Source organism: Castor canadensis, chromosome 1, assembly GCF_047511655.1.
Source record: "Castor canadensis chromosome 1, mCasCan1.hap1v2, whole genome shotgun sequence".
NCBI classification, from domain to species: Eukaryota; Metazoa; Chordata; class Mammalia; order Rodentia; family Castoridae; genus Castor; species Castor canadensis.
In genome coordinates this window covers 163,155,926-163,171,754 of record NC_133386.1, presented here as the reverse complement: position 1 = coordinate 163,171,754, position 15,829 = coordinate 163,155,926, and positions in this window count along the sequence as shown.

The following is a 15,829-nucleotide window of genomic DNA, read 5'->3' as shown; positions in this document are numbered from 1 at the left end:
TTCAGAGGAATGGATGGCACAGGTAAGGGAAAAATATGCTGACTCTTAAGCCACTTACTGATATAATATTTTCTACCTCATGTTGTTTGGTCACAGTTTTAAGTTTCAGGGACAATTACAGTAGTCTCTACAGGTTTGCAAATGTAATGAAACTATTTTATCTTCACTATACAGAATGGTTCCTCAACCTTACCAAAACCAATATGCCATTTTCCCCAAAGTTACTACTCACTTCTTAAAAAATATATAAGTGAAGGGTATATCCCACAATATAATTTAAACAGTCAAAATTATGTTTTCACTATAATATAAAAATACACAAAATGTTATTTATAGCAAATTAACATATTTCAACACATAAATTTTTAAGCATTATTTTGAAAATCAAATGAACTGGATAGAGGTTTGTAGTTATGTGTAAAATAGTCATAAATGCAACAATTTTTGTAAGAGTAGACTTTTATAAGAGTATTAGGTTGACAATTCAGAGCTCACATGCAGTACTATAATTTATGTCATGATTTTTGAATATTGAACAGTTCTTGATAAAATTCTATATGTCATCTTCTCTTAATTTATAGTTGCATGAATTTATTTCAAATTATTATGATATGTTTTATAGAATCCCTGGCAAAATATTTTGTAATGACCTATAAAAATGGAATTATATTATTACTGTCTAGACTCGGGTAATCATGTGAAAGAGAGGCAGAGGAAGAAATAGAGACAGGGAGGGAGGAAGAATTCATGTACACTAGTCTACAAAATGATATCATGAGGACTTAAAGTCATGTAGGATATGGACCAATTTGATTTTAGTATTGTCCTGGCCATTGTAGAATTCCTAGCTCCCTCACTTCTGCTAGTGTTACTTCCAATCGTGGTGAGAACTGAAAGCTTGCATCCCTTGTCATTTCTACAACACAACTTGTATTTGGTATCAACAATGTTAAAAATAAGTTTCTAACAGAGCTTCTCTGTGAGTAATCCATTTTTAGATAGTCCAGTTATAAAATATTTTTTTGAAACAAGTCAAAATTTCCCTTGCATAAACTTTGTCACTGAGCCTGTAGAATCTCTCACCTTCTTTTGTAAACAATCCTATTTTAAGATTCAGCTAAGGTGGCACCTTCGCTAGAGCAGGTCCCCCTAACTGTCTTGTCTCTGATGTTTTCTCTCTGGAATGGAAGGAGTCTGTCTGGGCTCTTACACTTACCATGTTGTTTTGAAATTATCGTTTTACAAATATATCTCAGCAACTGGGATATAAATCTTTGTGGAGATGGTAGGAGGATGAGTATTCAAAGTATAGCTAACCACATAGCACATTGCAGTTGTTTGAAATTAAGCACTTCCTGCTATTTAGTGTTCAAAGGAAGTTTAACTATTTCTCATAAGAATTTTCTGTTTAAATTGAAATAGTTTTTTAAATTATTACAATCCATATCTACTGCTATTTTATTCTATTAGAGAAAGCATCAAGGTTAATGAAAACTCTAGAGTGACTGTCAAACTGGAATTTTTGCAAAACATAGCACTTGATTGTTTAAAAAAATGTTCAACTCAATGTTTTCACTAATTTTTTATGAAGATATATGCATTGTATATGGGGAATACATTGTAACAATTCCAAATAGGTTTATATAATACATTGTCAACTCAGTTTTTATTAACTTCTCTTTCTTTTTTTTGGCAATGCCAGGGTTTGAACACAGGGTCTCAAGCTTGGTAGATACGAGTTCTACTGCTTGAGCCATATCCCAAGCTAGCATAGCTTAATTGTACAAAAATACTTGATTCCATTATGACATATCCATACATTCATAACACCTTCATTTATTCCTCCCTTTACCACTACTGCTGGTCCCCTCCTTCTTCTCAAATAATCACCATTCTACTCTTGTGTTTGTGTTTGGTGTTTTAATTTTTTTAGCTATTTATATATTCTGGATAATAATTCTATCAAATGTACATCTGGCAAAGATTTTCTCCCCTGCTCTAGGCTGTGTCTTTACTCTGCTAATTATTTCCTCTTGTGCTGAAGCTTTTTAATTTAATATACTACCATTTGTCAAATCTTGAACTTATTTCCTGAACTATTGGAGCGCTATTCAGAAAATTATTGCTTTTGCTTACATCTTAAAGTGTTTCCCTAAGTTTTCCTCCAGTCTATTCCAAGGACCTATGTCTTACATTAAAGTTGTTGATCCGTTTACTGTTTTTTTCCCATGTTAAGTAGTAAGAATCTAGTTTTATTCATCTACATATGTATATCTCATTTTTCCAGTATTCCTTGTTAAAAAGGCTGCCTTTTGTCTACTGTACGGTCTTGGCACCTTTGTCAAATATAGGATTGCTAAATTAGAATTACTTTGCTAATATCTGTAATCCTAACTGCTGAGATGGCAAAAATAGGAAGATCCTGTTTCTAAGCCAGTCCAGACAAATAGTTCATAAGACCTTATCTCAAAAATAACAACAGCAAAAAATGGATGGTGGAGTGGCTCAAGTAGTAGAGCATCTGACTGGCAAGTTTGAGACCCTGAGTTCAAACCCCAGCACCACCAAAAAAAAAAAAAAGAAAATCAGATAACTGTAGGTGTGAAAAGTTTTAGCCAGATCTTCTATTCTTTTTCATTGGTCTACATGTTTTTATGCCAGTACCAAGCTATTTTTGTTACTATGGCCCTATTGTATATTTTGATGTAAAGTACGATGATACCTCTAGTATCGCTCTTTCTGCTCAGGATTACTTTAGCTATTTGGGATCTTTTATGCTTCCAAATGAATTTCAGGATTGTGTATTTTTTAATTTTGTAAAGAATGTCATTGGAATTTTGATGGGGATTGTGGAATTTTGATGGGGATCTATGTGGCTTTCAGTAATGTGAAAATTTTAACAATATTGACTCTGCCATTGCTGAGTGTGGCATGTCTTTCTACCTCTACTGTTTTTCCCTTTCTTCACTGATTCACAAGTTTCGTTTATAGAACTCTTTCACATTTTGCATTAGGCTCGTTCCTACGTGTTTTTTGAGACTATTGTTATCAGGATTCTTTTCCTGATGTCTTTTTCAGTGAATTTGCTGTTGGTGTATAGAATTTGCTGTTGGTTACTGATTTTTTGTATGTTGATTTTGTATCCTGCTATTTGCTGAAAGTACTTATCAGATCTAAGAGTCTTCTAGTGGACTCTTTACAGTTTTTTAAGTATAGAATTGATGGTATTTATATCTGGATGTTTTTCTTCCTCTAAAACAGCAATCTATTTCTTATTACTATACTCCATTTTTATCATGGTGGTCTCTGCTGGTGTGTGAAAAAGTGGAATAAATACAGACATAATGCACTGCAGAATACAGTTTTGTAAAAGACATGTTTCTTCTTTCATCGGTCATATATAAAGGCCTCCTACATTCCAGGTGGTAGAAGTACAGAGATGAAGGTGAAAATTATCCTGTAGGAGTTCATGATATTGTGAAGGAAGGTAACAAAATAGTATCTCACAAGTTGAAAGAAGCATACTATGTGATCGAGCATTAAGTTTGGTTATGTGAAGATATCTACCAGACAACAAACAAGAAAAGAACATGTGCACAAAGCTCTGTATTAGACTCATTGTGTAAAGACATAAGGGACTGGTGAGAGGACTAACTGATAACCTGATGAGGTGTCATAAGCTGGAATCCACATATGGTCTTCTTTGCTAAGAAAATGTAATCCTTTGAAAACATCAGTGGGAATGCCTTCAAAATGTTTACGCTGTAAAAAAAAATCAGTGCTCTAGATTATGAGTTTAGTAATACTCATAATATTCAGTAATACATTCAATATTGTCTCTTTACAGGATTCTGGTAATTAATTAATATACATTTTTCATATAGAGGACTTACATTTTTTATGTTTATTGATTACTTCCTTTCAACCAGATTCTAGGAGATTGGTTAGAAATATGGATCTTAATCTTTCTCCTTTTACTACACATCAGAAAACCTACTAAGAAGTAAATTCTATTTCTCTTCACCTCAAATATAGACCTGTGACATGTGCTGACCAATAGAAAGCCACAGTGATAGCTGCATGCTACTTTCAGGCCAAGGGCTTCAGAGGGCTTGGGAACTTCCACTTTCAGTCTTTTTGACCCCATGTCCCCATGAGCACACTTATCACTATGAGAACATGAACCAGATAACATACTGGATGATGAGCCAAGAATCCAGAGCCAACTCAACTCAGCAAAGGCATCTGAGACCAGATAATCCCTTTTTGTCCTGCCAACAAACCACGTGCTTACCAATAATCATGAGTTCATTTGGGTGTTGGCCAGAGAGAAGGCCTGTTCAGCAGAGGCACAGAGTCCTCTGCAAGTGGAAATGATTATTGCTTCAATCCATTGACATTTTGTGGATATGGGTTGTGCATTGCTAAGGCATGCGAGGGATAATGAATAAATAAGCAGTCCACAATGCTTTAATATGTCATTATATTTAATTAACCCATTTACTCTGCAAATGTTAGTCTTGCTTGGTCATAAATCTGTGGCTCAACCCATTGACTTTCTTTCCCTATTGACAGTCAGATGCTAAGGTGAATATTTTGGATTTAAGCTCAAGCCATTTTCCATCTTGAGATAAGAAAATAAAGTCAAGCCTTTTAGGTCTCACACTTCATTCCTGAACAAATAAACTAAATCTCAATGAACAAAGCACATTTATCTCCTGATTTCATCATTAATGAGTTTTCACGCTCAAAACACTATTGTGTTCACCAGATAGTAAAACCCCATGAGTTAGAAATATAAGCAACTATGTCTTAAAAGGTTTTATTGTTCTCAGAAGAGAACTTATGGAAAATAAATATGATATGAAATAATTAGAAAAGATGAGTAGTTTCATAGAATTATGCTATGGGTGTTATCATCCAGACCTTCCCAATATCACAAGAGTGATATTGTGATTAAAAAAAGATTTATTTCTCTTTTCAGCTCATGAGAAAGTAAATTAGTTTTTAAAAAGCTATCAAATTTTTCCTGCTGCTTTTCTCAGGTGCAGAATATAAGAACATACTACATTTTCTCATATTTGTAAGAAAAGTGTGTTGTGTGCTTCAGAGGTACCAGTCAGGTGCTTAAATAACAATGCTGTGTGCAACCTCTAACAATCAGTGAGCAAAATTTACCAAGAAAAGCATTTTAACTCATGAAGGGTTGCATTGACACCTGGTTGATTATTTTTATGTTGCTTGAAGCTTTCCAGATATTGCTCCTTAAACAATTGTACCTTAGTTTATTTCTAGCTTATGCATAATGTGATAGTTCAAAACAGCTGAATAAAACTACTAAAAGTTCAGAAGGAAGCTTCCTATCATGCCTGCTCTTTACCTTTCATTTAACCAAGATAATTTAAATTTTTCTAGTTTTTTACCTCACCAGAACAGTATGAAAGCATATGTTATCAGAAATAACAGTTTTGTAAATCGTGTGGCTTAGGGAGGTATGACAATATACATTGTATTCCAGTTATATAAAATGCCATTAGCAATAAGGGAATTGTTTTCAAGGTGTTAAAGGAGTTGTATAATTCTGCTTGTGTCTCTGAAAGAAATTCATTTTTTTATTTTTTAGTCAGGGTCCCATGCTTTTTTCCTGGGCCAGCTTCAGACCATGATCCTTCTACCTATGCTTCCTGCATAGCTTGGATGACAAGTTTCACCACCATGTCTCGCTTGCTTTTTTGAGATGGGGTCTTACTTTCTCTTGACAAAGCTGGACTCTAGAAGTGGTCTTTTCCAATCTCTAACTCCTGAGTGCTGGTATCATAGTTATGAGCTACCACACCCAGTACTCTCTGAGTGTATTTCTTAACAAGTTCTATTTTTGGAGTGGCAATAGTGGTGTTTGAGCTCATGCCTTGTGCTCTCTAAGTGAGAACTTTGTTTCTTGAGTCATACCTCCAGCCATTTTTGCTTCAGTTATTTTTCAGACAGCATCTTGCACTTCTACTTGTAGCCTGCCTCAGACCATGAGCCTTACACTTCCACTTTTGCCTCCTGAGTAGCTGATATTACAGTTGTGAGCCACTGTGCTCAGCTTAACAAATCTTTGATTTCTCATTTGATCCCAGCTAGTCAAATTTTTATATCATACTAGTTTGAGTTTATGTTATTTCAATAATATAATGTTTCTACATTTCACAATTGGTCTTACATGAACCAGGCTTTTTTTTTTTAACCCAAAATAATATTTTAAATATTATTATTTCATTTCTGTCTTTGAGGTTCCTCAATATTATTTTGAAATTTTATCTATCTGTTCCATAAACTGATTTTCTTGTGGTTAACATGTGTTCTATTTTTGATTCATTTACCACCTTTCTTAGAAGTCGAATTTTACATGTCTTTCAATAAGGCTTCAATGTTTTATTTTGTGGAGAAGTTTTACTTTTATACTTAATTCCTACATTTTGAAAAGAAACTTTGTTTTTTTGGTTTTGGTTTTGATTTCTTGTGGTGTTCACCAGTACCACAGACTGGGGGACTTCCATAGCCAGGCAAGTGCTCTGCCCGAAGCTCCATCTCCAGGTGTTTTGATTCCTTAATTTTTATTTCTCTTTTGCATTCCACTTACTTATCCTTACTGAGTGTGATTGTTTTCCTGTTTTTCTGGTCAGAAACCAGTTCTGACATTGGGATTTTAGGGCTCTTTCTAAAGGGATATTGTGAACATCACACACTGGAAAACAAGATAGCTACACATCTGCACTAGAGTTCCACACTGTGTACTTATCCCAAGTGTGAATTATTCTCAGAAGTGCTTGCTGGAGGAGCTGCAGAGATCCTTTTGCAAGTAGTTTTCATTTCAACCCATGAGCTTGGTCAAGTACTATTCTATATTAGCAAAAGTTTCTTCTTTCTATATGTACTTCAGTTCTACCCCGCCTATTGAATTATAAAAATTTATTCTTTCTTTTTTTTTATTCATTTATTCACATGTGCATACATTGGGTCATTTCTCCCCCTGCCCCCCTACCTCACCCTCCCCTCCTCCCCTCCTCACTTCCAGGCAGAGCCTGTTCTGCCCTTACCTCTAATTTTGTTGAAGAGAAGACACAGCATAATAAGGAAGTCAAAGCGATTTTGCTAGTTGAGTTATGGACAGCTATACAGGGAGATTCCTAGCCTTGCTTTCAAGTTTTAACAAATCAAAGGAAGTTTCTTGTGAAGGAATAACTCCTGCACTGTATGGATCAGGAATTACTTTCAACCCATTTCCCTGGCTTGTTGAGTTTGTTGCTTTTGGCATTCCTAAAGATCATTGGGTTATTTTGAGTAAGCATAATGTTGTTTTTTAATCATACCAAACTCTGATTTAAAAGTCTCCAGATCCTAATTGTCTCATATAGCAGTTTAAATTCCTCAAGCATCTTTTTCAGAAATATTGACTCTTCCTAAGCTTTCATTTTCACCTTACATTTACTGTGCTATATTGTTAAATAAATTAAATAACAAGACTTTCTCTAGTAACATTTCTTTATAGGACTCTATCCAATCCATTATAAGTGTCACAGAGGTGAGTAAAACACAACACTGGCCCTTCAACATCTTCACATAAAGGTACTCAAATAAGTATTCTATTAATTATAATATGAGGAAAGAATATACATCTGTATTATGAGTGCATTAGCACGTTTAATTATATTAAACGTGTTATTGAAAATGATGTATCTTTACCCCAAAAGTAATTTCTATATGATTAGAATGAAAATGTATCATACATTGTGGGAAAGAGAAGGCGCTCTGTGGTAACCATACCTTGGTGACATCCAGGCTACATAGTTTACTAGTTATGTTATTTCACCCCTCCATGTTAGGGGCCCAAAGCTTTGAGGTGGGAGTAATATGGGTTTCTGTTCCACAGCTGATATGGAAATGTACTTCCTCACTCCTAAAAGTTAGACTACGCATTAGCCTATAATGTGATTTATCTAGAGATGGTGTTTTTTACTTTAGTTTTATAATTAGCATCTTTTAAAAAATTGGAGTTCCCAAAGATGCTATTCATTGAATAATGTAAATTTTTTTTCTTTTGAAAGCCAGATACCATTATCTTCAGAGTGTCCTTCATATAGTTTTAGTTTAATGCATGCAATTAAACTTAAATATGTACACTAGTGGAATTTATAAAATATGAATGTACTCATTCATAAATGGACAATTGTAAAAATACAAACCTCTTTCCCATTTGTTAGGTCCTGGGCATTCTTGGTGCGGGTGGAAGGTCCAGAGGCTAGCACCGAAATCAGACCCCCTGATTTATGACTGCTTGTCCAACTCCCCTGCTTCTTCTCTGATTGTTTCTTGGCTTGCAAAACAACTCAGGAACTTCCAGTTACTCAACTCACCAGGCGTGAAGACCTGTTTCATCTGGTGGTCACAGATAATCAGAGACCATAAACTCTCTCCCTCCCCCATGGCTTGGCTCCTCCTATAAATCACACTACTCATTTCAGCCAAGCCACTACTCCCTGATCTTGGGGGGTCAGCCCTGCCGTCTGGTTCCTAATAAATCTTTCCTTTCTACATGTGGCGTGGTCTTTATTCGGCAGTACCTTACACCATGCACATGTGGACAAACATATTCTAAAGGTAGACTGAATTTGAGTTTAGTTAAAACAACAAAAGTTTTATATTTCCTAGTAGAATATTTAGCTAGAACACTTCAATGAACTGGTGAAATATTTCTCTCAAAAATTAAAGATAATCATGTTGGGTAAAATAAGACAAGCTCAGAAAGACAAATCTCACATTTTTGCTCACATGCAATATGATATGATTATAAAAGGGGAACCATTGGGAGGGCTAGAAGAGGAGGGGAAGTGAGGGGTGACAGGATGTGAACATGACAGAAGTATATATCATATATGTGTGAAAATAAGCCACTAAAACTGTTAAAAGGAGGGAGGAGGAGGAAGAGGGGTAAAGAGAGAATAATAGAGATTGGAAGAATTTGATCAAAGTACATTATATACATGTATTTAAATAGCACAATCAAACCACTTTGTACAATTAATTTATGATAGTAAAATTTGAACATAAATAAATTTAAAAAGAAAAAACACAAAATCAAAATTAAAAATGGGGTCAGACACTGGTGGCTCATGTCTGTAATCCTAGCTACTCAGGAGGAGGGGATCAGGAGGATCATGATTTTTGTCCATGCTGGCACAAACAAAAAGCTTATAAGACCCCATATCAACCAGAAGCTGAGAGCATTAATGTGCACCTGTCATGTCAGCTACACAAGTGGCTGAGGTTGGGATGATTGCATTTCCAGGCCAGCAGGGCAAAATTTGTGAAACCCCATCTCAACAGAAATAGATGTGTTTGGTGTCGCACAACTGTCATCCCAGCTATAGCCAGAAGCATAAAATATGATTGTTGTCCATGTCGTTCTGGGCAAAAATGAGAGCCTATCTCGAAAATAACCCTTTCTCAAGAGTAAAAGGAGCTGGGTCTGGCAGAGCCTACTAAGTGAAAAGCCCTATATTCATTCCACAATACAACCAAAAAAAAAAAAATTAAAGACAAGGACTGGGATATATCTAAGTGGCAAAGTTCTTGCCTAATAATTCTGAGGCCTTGGGTTCAATCCCCAGTACCATAAAAAAAAGGAATTTTATTTAAACTACTTAAAAATATAAGCCCAGTAAGTTTACAATATTTAAAATTCTGAAGAGTGAGAATTAAATTAATTGTGCTTATTCATATGTAAGGTTAAAAGATATCGCACCAAGAAACTCCCAATATGTAGTGTTTGCCTAAGGAATAAAGAGGATTGGGATGGCAAGATAGACATGCTTCATAAGCTTCTTCCATGCTTAGGCCAAGTTTGTATTGATTAAGTATCTGATTCTTAGGGAGCAGTTTGGTACAAAAAAAAATGCAATTCCCTTTCTTAAGACTACTACATCACGTATTACAGATCAATTTGAATTTCTCTACCATGTAGAAAATAACAACTGAATTGTTCTTTGTATGTCAGTGGGTAGATGCTGTAAATTTACTGTCTTGTTAAAATAATCCTTGAGTTTGTACATGGTTCCCAGAGAGTATTAACATGAACTGTTTAGGATTCTCCAATTCAGGCATTTGAATAGTGAATGTGGATGAGAGTTTGACACTAAAATCAAGATGCTTTGTTGATCTTATCACATTTATCTGCTACATTCACCATTTAAGCACAGGTTTTCTCACGCTTACCTGCATGTTTTTCTTCATGACTCTTAAATCATAAGTAGACTGCCAATTTGTCTTTCCTTTTCTAGGAGTTTCTAAAATGAGCTATATTATACATATTATAGCAGCAACTGTACCAATTCTCTTATGAGGGGAGCACTGGTAGGACTAATTACAGGAAACATGTCATGATATAGAGATCTCTTGTCAAAATCAGTTATAACCATGTGAATATTCTGCATATGAATGAGTACTTTGTACATTTGCTCTTCTTGTAGTGCTGTGTATAGAAGCCAAGGCTTTGCTCATGCAAGGCAATTCTGTCTACCACTGAAACACTTCCACAGCCCATTGGCTTAATTTTTTTAGGCCACACCATATGCCTATCCACAGCTTTGTAGAGTATGACCTTTCATATTCTATCAATTGATACTTGAAGCACTTTATGCTTAATGGTACCTCCTGTTCGTATCTCCAAAAAGGAGTGTAATAGCACATAAAATATACCATTAAAATTATGTTTTTATTTATAGGACCATTACCACTAAGTCTTTCATTTGTCAAGGCATTATTGAGTGCTTGTATGAACCAGGTATATCATAAGGTACAAAACTGGACATTGAAGATTTCAGAGTCTGTTGGAAAATAGATATGAATGGTGCAATGCACTATATTAATTATTACATATTACCATTTAAAATAAGGCAATTGGAAATGGACACCAGTGGATCATATCTGTAATCCTAGCTACTTGGTAGGGTGAAGTCAAGAGGATTGTGGTTGAAGACTAGTCCAGTAATCATTTGCAAGCCCCCATCTCCAGATTATCTAGAGAAAAATAAACTAGAGGCATGGCTCTAGTGGTAGAGTTCTTGCTTTAACGATAAATAAGTAAACAAATAAATTAATTGATTAAATTAAGCAGATTGAACCTTCATACAAAACACATATTTCCTGAGGAATAATATCAGAAAATGTTCTCAATATATTACCATTAGTTAGTGGAAAGCATGAAAATATCATTAAATTTATATCAACATCCTTTTATAAAATGTATTTTCTAAGTCTTTCAAAATAGGTTTATTGAAGTGTAATTTATACCCTCAGTTTATCATTGAAGGTGAAAATCTGCAGAGACCCTAGAGTAAGGATGCTTTGGTTCTTAAGAGCTTATTTAGAAAAGGGGGAGTGGGGGAAATCTGTCTCAGTTGGTAGATAATTTTTATTACTGACAATGGGTTATTATTTTGACTAACATGTTATTGTGTTATTGTTAAAGCAAGACTCAGATCAAGTCTGTCATCAGCAGGGCAGGAAATTATTTTAGAATAGGTAGAGAATCTGGGGGCATGGCTCAAGTAATAGAATAAGTAGAGAACATTTCACACCCTAATGCAATCTTCCACAGCTAATTATTTATTTTTAACGGCTTAATAATATTCTAAAATAGGAATGCATTCTTATTTATTTTCGTATTGATGAATATTTGCAGTGGTCTCTGGGAGATGATGATAGCATATACCAAAGCACACACTACACTTATCTAAATATAGTTCTGTTAGTTAGTGTTAACCACTAAATATTATGGTATTCTTTTATGAATCTTAAAAACTTCTAACCATGCCATTTATATCCTGCTTTTGTTCTTCACCTTTTCTCTTTCTTTTCCTTTTTTCCTACCTATGGATAATTTCATCTTTCCAAAAATATTCAAAACTCTTGTCAATTCAGTAGTAATAAAAAATGGAGCTACCTTTACCCTTGGTCATTAAAAATAAATATTTCTCTGTCCAGGAAGGGTATACTGCTATGGAGAGAGGATGAAGAATGGTCTGCCATTGCCTGACACTGCTATACTCAAAACTGCTTTGTCTCTTCTTGTTCTAGACCTACCATGGCACACAAATCAATTCTTTACCAGCTTTGGAATGCACTGTGTATACTAGTTATTCTGACAATAGATTATCTTCTATGCCCCCATGCCCATCCAAACAGCTAATACAGGATTGATGTTTCCTGCACAAACAGAATAATGTATTATTTTCCAATTTGCAGTACAAATAAATCAAGCATTGGGTAACATATTCTCCATTCAAAAAATAGATATCAAAGATGCATTAGAAATAAGCTAGAAATTTCAAAACACAATGAGCTTCTAACAATTAAACCAAGCATGCTTATTGTTGTTTTTGCTTAAATTTGATTAACATAATTTTCTCTTTTTATTCATTTATTCATATATGCATACATTGTTTGGGCCATTTCTTCCCCCTGCCCCATGCCCCCTTCCCCCACCAGCTTCCTTTCAACCCCAAACCCCTTACTTCCAGGCAGAACCTGTTTTGCCCTCTTCTCCAATTTTAATGAAAAGAAGACATAAGCAATAATAAGAAAGACATAGTGTTTTTACTAGTTTGAGATAAAAATAGCTTTACAGAGAGATTCCTAGCATTGCTTCCATTCACATGTGTATTACAATCTGAATTGATTCATCTCTACGGAACCGCTTCACTACTTCCCAGTTACCTTCCCATAGTGGCCTCTGTCAGTTTAAGATTACTATATTAGCTCCTCTACTGTGGGGACATCAAGCACTTTCAAATTTTGACTTCCCTACCTTTCCCTATTCCTCCTGTATGTGTTCTCCCCTTAGCATGTGAAGCATGTCCAATAATATTACTGCATTTGTTTTAGGTCTAAAGTCTGCATATGAGGGAGAACATACAATTTTTGGCCTTCTGAGCCTGGCTAACTTCACGTAAGATGATGTTCTCCAGTTCCATCCATTTACTTGCAAATGACAAGATTTTATTCTTCTTCATTGCTGAGTAAAATTCCACTGTGTATAAATACCACATTTTCTTAATCCATTCGTCAGCAGTGGGGCATCCTGGCTGTTTCCATAACTTGGCTATTGTGAATAGTGCTGCAATAAACATGAGTGTGCAGGTGCATCTGAAGTTACCTGAGTCACATTCCTTTGGGAATATCCCTAGGAGTGATATTGCTAGATCATATGGCACATCTATGTCTAGTTTTTTATGAAGTCTCCATATTATTTTCCAAAATCATTATACTAGCTTACACTCTTACCAGAAGTATATGAGGGTTCCTTTTTCCCTGCATCCTTGCCAACATTTGTTGTTGGTTGTGGAGAGCGGAGTAGGAGAAGCTCAGTTGTACTCAGTGTTCTGTAGTCTGAGTTCAACACAGCCCCAGCCACAGAATAAGGCTAGATTACCATGCAGAGCAGCTGCTTTTCCTAAGATGTTTGGGTCAAATAATCTGTATGCTGAGATTTGGCACAGCCCCACCCACAGAAGAGAGCTAGAATGTGAGATGCAGCTCAGCTACTTTTGCTAAGTTGTTTAAAGCAGGTTTCCCCTATTCCAATGCCATACCCTTCTCCCAAAACTGTTGCTCCACCTCCTTGTTTACCACTGGATATAAAAACTCTCTGAAGGGTGTGGGAGGCTCTTTGCTGAAGGGGTTTTTGGTTGAAGGGAAATTGCTGAGGGAAAATGAATTGCTGGAGGGAGGATTGTTGTAGGGAAATGAATTGCTGAATGAGAATTGCTAAAGGGAAATTGGTAAAGAGGGGTTGATAGAAAGTCTGCACTGAGAAGTTTATACATAGGTTTTAGAAAAGCTAAGTGAAGAAAAGCTAAAGAGAACACGGGACAGTGCAAGTCTGAGGGCAAAGACTTTAAGAGAGAATATGCTAAAGAAAAGCTAAGAGAAAACATGGGACAGAGTGAATCTAAGGAAAGACATTTTAAAGAATAGTGAAGCAAGGTTTTAAAGAAGACTTTAGAAGCAAGATTTTAAAGAATTGTAAAGGAGTAAGGCCTTAAAGAATAAAGATAGGGAAAAGAAGTAGAGTAAAGAGAAGAGATAAGAAGCAACAAGGCTGTTGTGCATCTCCACCCAAGTGCCAAAACACCTGGCCCCAACTCTCTGTCTTTCTGTATATTCTGTATCCCTTCTTCATCTCTCATTGCAACCAGCTATTCCCAGTTAGGTTCAGTAATAACCAGGACTGAGAGAAAGCTTGCTCCAGTTGAATGGTTTTTGATGATAACTATTCTAACAGGATTGAGGTGGACTCTTAGTGTGGTTTTGATTTGTATTTCCTGTATGGCCAGGGATGGTGAACATTTTTTCATGTGTTTTTTAGCCTTTTGGATTTCTTCCTTTGAAAAAGCTCTGTTTAGTTTAGTTGCCCATTTCTTTATGTGTTCATTGGTTTTGGGAGAGTTTAGTTTCTTAAGTTCCCTGTATATTCTGGTTATCAGTCCTTTGCCTCATGTATAGCTAGGAAATATTTTCTCCCACTCTGTGGTTGTTCTCTTCAGTTTATAGACCACTTCTTTTCTTGTGCAGAAGCTTTCTAATTTCATGTAGTCTCATTTGTCCATCCTTTCTCTTAGCTGCCAGAATTCTATTGAGAAAGTGTTTGTATATACCTATTTCTTCCAAAGTGTTCCCTGCTCTTTCCTGTACTACCTTTAGAGTTCTGGGTGATGTTAAGGTCCTTGAATAACAGAATTTTCTATGCAAATTATTTTATCACATCTGGCATATAGGGTGAATTCACAGTTTATACATTTAAAATTCAATATATTTCAGAGTGATTTAAAAAGGAGTTTCAGTAATTTTTGAAATCATATTTGTGAGTAATTAGGCAATAAGAATGGAAAGTTGGGCATGGTGAAAAACTTTAACTCCCACAGTTGGTTCAGGGATTCTAAGGATGAGGCACAGTAGGTTAGGTACACCTTCCCAAGCACATGCGTGGGAAACAGCTTTATCTATGATTTGGAGAAATGTTTTCTCCTATAATATGAGAAAGAGAGAAAAAGAATATGTGTAGATGCCAGCATGTTTGGGATTTTGATATTGATCAGTTAGTGCTGATCAATATTCAAAATTGATGGGTTGAGAGTGATAGAGCCTAATGGTTGAGAATTAAGATTATGATGTCAACCATTGAAAAATCAAACTAGGGATTTAATACTTGGAAATACTTAGGAGTTATGTGGTCTTCAACAAGTTTTATCAACTCACTGTGCCTCAGTTTCCTTAAGTTTAAAATGGGAATAGCAATAGAATATACAGAATATACGCCATATATCTATTTTGAGGATAATATAAGATAGCACAAGTAAGTTAACTGATATAAAAACTCAAATTTAATACATATACTATCAGCTTTAACATTAATCATAATATTTTTTCTCTAAAAAAGAAAGTGAAATCCACTGCTTTAAATGCTGAAGTGGAAAGTTTGGTGTTTGATCAATTTGAAGAGAGTGAATAATGGTTATGGGGGCAATTTGGTTTACTGAGAATGGATAATGGCTGTGGGGTCAATCTGCTTCATGAAAAATGAGAAGTTATAAAAGTTGAATTTTGATTTTTCTTAATATGTATTTTTGGCAATACTGGGGTTTGAGCTCAGCGTCTCAGGCAAGCCTCCTACCTAAGGACTCTTACATAACTGGAATTAACACATGTATCACTATACTAGGCTTATTGGTTGAGATAGGTTCTCACTAACTTTCTTGCCAAGATGTGCCTGTCCTAAAACCACAGT